The sequence below is a fragment of the Hevea brasiliensis genome, chromosome 1 (assembly GCF_030052815.1).
Source record: "Hevea brasiliensis isolate MT/VB/25A 57/8 chromosome 1, ASM3005281v1, whole genome shotgun sequence".
NCBI classification, from domain to species: Eukaryota; Viridiplantae; Streptophyta; class Magnoliopsida; order Malpighiales; family Euphorbiaceae; genus Hevea; species Hevea brasiliensis.
Window position 1 is genome coordinate 5196215 of NC_079493.1, and position 4714 is coordinate 5200928.

Sequence of the window (4714 nt, forward strand, 5' to 3'; positions counted from 1 at the left end):
AAAACTGCTCATTACACAGCTCTATAGACTCATATTTATACATAACATATGGAGCAGAAACTAGAAGCAAAGATGACAATGCAAGACGAATGTGGACCCTATATTTCCGCATGTGACTCCTAGTAGACTCTTCCCAACACTTTAGACAACATTCCCTAAGAATCTGGAGCCTAAGCTCTGATACCACATTTGTCACGACCCAACCTATGGGCCGGACCGGCACTAGGACCTGGGCCAGCCTAAAGCCCCCGAGGCCCGTAGTAAGCCTTAACTATTCATTAACCCAACTCTAAGGCCCATTTGGACCCAATTTCAAGAAAACAAATGGACAGAGTCCGGCCATAAAATGGACTTTCCAACGGGGAGTTTTTGACTCACTCGACCTGTAAACACAATAAATACTCAATTGGGGAGCTCAGCTCACCCTCCACATACTCATCAACATAAAATAAATGGGAGCTCAGCTCCCTCATCCAATCCATCAACATGCATAACATATTTAAGTTTACAGGTCCAACATGATAAAAATATTACAGACCAAATTCAAATAAATACTGCTAACACATGCGGAAATTCTAGGAGTAATTAAAATTACACAATTATTGATAAACAACCAGCGAGGTAGAAAAGCAGGTTAACCCAGAACAAAATATCCTCCTGTGGCCTGTAAAAATTTTTGAACAGGAGTGAGCGTTCGACTCAGAGAGTAAAATATCAATTTTAACCATAATCTCTATAACTATCTGAAACTAATGCAACCTGTAGAGTGAAATGCAACATCAACATCATATTCACATCATAGCATCAAAAAGGTAATTTGGAGCACTCACGCACCCTGTAGCATCAATCATAATATATTGGGAGCTGATCCCCTGTACAGCTCTCTTAAATCCAACCTGGTGCCAGCGAAGAACTCAAGCCGGACTTTCGCTTAATAAACCAAATTGAGGGTCCCAGCGAAGAACTCAAGCCGTGACTACCCCTCGAAGGAACGGGTCCCAGCGAAGAACTCAAGCCGTGACTACCCCGTCCTATCCATAGTCCACACCACATCACACGCACGCCAACGCACGCACACTGCTCCAAATTACCACAACAACACTCATGGCACATTAACAGTTATGAATGCAACATAATTCGTGCCTAGAGTTTAACTACATAAATATATGCATATAAGTGATGCATGGGCATGCTGAACATATAATAATATCGAAATTACAATTAAAATTAATATTTTACTCACAAACTTGACGACAAATTACTGTGGCGGCTGGGCGGAGGAAGAAGGCTGTCCCGGCTCACCTGACAATTACATTACATCTATTTAATAAATTTGACTCAATACAAACAAAGAAAAATATCAAGTACGTCCTAAGTCGTGCCGAAAATCGTGCAGTCTCCCCTATACCTAGGACCTACCCAACCTGCAAAAGGGCTAAAAACGCACTTCTATACTCACAATCCATATATCAACAGTTCAATCATATCACACAGCCCCTCCTGGGCCCATCAAATCAATCATCCATCACAATACGCAAAATTTCAATTTAGTCCTTATTATTGATCATTTTTGCAAAAACTGCCCAAACAAGCTCTAAAAATTATAAAACTTTGCCCCGCGGTCCTTAGCAATATTACTAAGCTATTGCAAAAAGAATCGTAATTTTCTAAGCTACCACGAATATTTTATGGATTTTTAATCCTATTTAAGCACTAAAAAATTACGTAAAAACTAGGTTCGAGTTTACCTTTGCCGATTCCGACTTCGGGAACGCGCTCGGGACGTCTGACAATGGGAGGCTAGCCAAAACCTCGGCCCAATTCGGAGACTTTTCCGGTAACGGGTCTGTCTGGCCCGAAATTTGCTTCTTCATAGTAGTTGCTTCTTCATACATATCTTTCAATACTTGTATGTACCTAATAGATACCCTCTTTTGTTCTAACGCATTCCATAAGACCTCTCTTGGAACACTATCATAAGCCTTCTCCAAATCAATAAAAACCATGTGTAGATCTTTCTTCCCATCTCTATATTTCTCCATCAAGCTTCTAATGAGAAAGATCGCTTCCATAGTTGAACGACCAGGCATGAAACCAAATTGATTGAGAGAGATAGAAGTATCATGACGTAGTCGATGCTCCACAACTCTCTCCCACAACTTCATAGTATGGCTCATGAGTTTAATTCCCCTATAGTTTGAGCAACTCTGTATGTCTCCCTTATTTTTAAAAATAGGTACTAAAATACTCTTCCTCCATTCATCAGGCATTTTCTTTGAGTTTAGAATCTTATTAAATAATTTAGTTAACCATGCCACTCCCATATCTCCCAAATACTTCCACACTTCAATTGGTATTTCATCGGGTCCACAGGCTTTACCTACTTTCATTCTCTTAAGTGCTTCCTTTACTTCTAAAGATCTAATCCTTCTAGTATAATTTACATTCTTTTCTATTGTTCTATAATCTATATTCACGCTATTTCCATTTTGACTATTATTAAAGAGATCATTAAAATAATTTCTCCATCTTTCTTTAATGTCCTCATCTTTCACCAACACTTTTCCTTCTTTATCCTTAATGCACCTAACTTGATTGAGATCTTGACATTTCCTTTCTCTACTCCTTGCTAATCTATAAATATCTTTCTCCTTCTTTAGTTCCAAGTTTCTCATATAACTTTTCAAAGGCCTGTGCTCTTGCTTGGCTAATCGCCTTTTGCCTCTTTCTTTGCTATCTTGTACTGTTCATATGCCTCATTATTATCACATTTAGGTAATTTCTTATACCATTCCCTTTTCCTCTTCACTGCCTTTTGTACTTCCTCATTCCACCACCATCTCTCTTTTGAGGGTGGTCCATGTCCTTTAGACTCCCCAAGTACTTTTCTAGCTACTTCTCTAATCTTTGATGCCATCTGTATCCACATATCATTGACCTCCATATCCAGCTTCCATACTCGGACTCAAGAAGCTCATTTTTGAACTTCACTTGCTTTACTCCTTTAAACTCCCACCACTTTGTTCGAGCTACACTATTTCTTCTGACCTTACTTGAATTGTTCCTAAACTTGACATCCAAGACCACCAACCTATGTTGACTTGTTAAAGCCTCTCCTGAAATGACCTTGCAATCCTTGCATAGAGCTCTATTTGTCTTCCTGGTTAAGAGGAAGTCGATTTGGCTTCTATGTTGCCCACTTTTGAAAGTCACTAAATGTGACTCTCTTTTTATAAAGTAGGTATTTGCTAGTATTAGGTCGTATGTCATAGCAAAATCCAGGATGCTTTTTCCCTCCTCATTTCGACTGCCAAAACCAAAACCTCCATGAACATTCTCATAACCTTGCCTATCACTTCCTACATGTCCATTCAAATCTCCACCAATGAAAACATTCTCTTCATTCGGTATGCTTTGCATTAAATCATCCATATCTTCCCAAAACCTTTGTTTACTCTCACTGTCTAGTCCTATTTGTGGGGCATAAGCACTAACTATATTTATTGTTTCTCCGTCTAGTACTAGCTTTACTAGTATAATTCTATCTCCTACTCTTTTCACATTTACTCTGCGTCTTTCAATGTCCTGTCTATGATTATGCCCACTCCGTTCTTGTTTCTCTCCTTTTCAGTAAACCACAGTTTGTACCCTGAATTACCCACTTCCTTGCTTTTCTGTCCTACCCATTTAGTCTCTGAATGCAAGCAATATTCACCATTCTCCTTTCCAAGGTATCCACAAGCTCCATTAATTTTCCTGTAAGTGATCCAACATTCCAAGTACCAACCCTGATCCTCCTCCTATCCTGCTCCTTCCTAATTGGTCTCCTTCTATGATATCTTCTATTATTTTCTATGTCTATCTTGTGTTCTGTTCCACTATTTGTTCTATTATCTGTCTTATGGACTAACTTCTTTACCCACACCAGTCCATGATGTGGGAACCCTTGCTCACTTAACACCACACCCGGGCGCCGGCATGGCGCGTCGCTTTCGGTGAACGCCCTACACCCTTGCATATTTATCACTACACCCGGGCTCCGATGTAGCGCGTCGTTAGTAGAGGACGCCCCAACGTTTATATCATTTGAATCCATATCATATGGTATTTTTTTTTCTTAAAAACATTTTTTTTAGCCTAGAACCTTATTGCAAAACAGACATTTAAAATTAGATATGATTTGATTTAGAATAAAATTGAATTATAAGGATGAGTATAATTCGATTTAAATTGAAAAAATCAATTGAATCAATTTAATTTTTTGATAAATTGATTAGTTTTCACTTTTTATTTTAAAAATAATCAGTCTATTTAGTTTAGTTCAGTTTTTTAGAAAGAAATTAACAGAACAGTATTGAATAGTTTTAAAATTAATTATTATTTAGTATAACATTAAAGTTAAAAATAAGAAATCTAATTGAAATTAGTTTAAAAGAATTCCTAAATGAAGTCAAAATCAATAAATGAACTGAACTAGTTTAGTTTAGTTTGATTTGATTTTCCTTTTAATTTAGTTTGATTTATTATAAAATTTAATATTAATCAAAGCAAACTAATTAATGCTCACTCCCTATTGAATTGATTCAATTTAAAACTAAAACAGTCTAATATAAAATTGAAATTGGATTAAAAAAAATCGATTTTGATCAAGATCAAAACTATTTAATTTACTTCAAACTAAAACTAAATATTTAATAAAAAAAATTTAATAATT

General features: G+C 36.9%; 1 long non-coding RNA gene across 1 annotated transcript; it reads right to left on the bottom strand.

Moving 5' to 3' along the window:
• Window positions 1-407: 407 nt before the first annotated feature.
• On the bottom strand, window positions 408-1866 carry LOC131169668 (uncharacterized). The gene is made up of 3 exons (XR_009140649.1): window positions 1749-1866; window positions 1244-1302; window positions 408-664 (listed from the first exon to the last, which is right to left on the bottom strand). It is a non-coding gene; the product is annotated as an uncharacterized LOC131169668 (long non-coding RNA).
• Between the last annotated feature and the right edge of the window lie 2848 nt (window positions 1867-4714).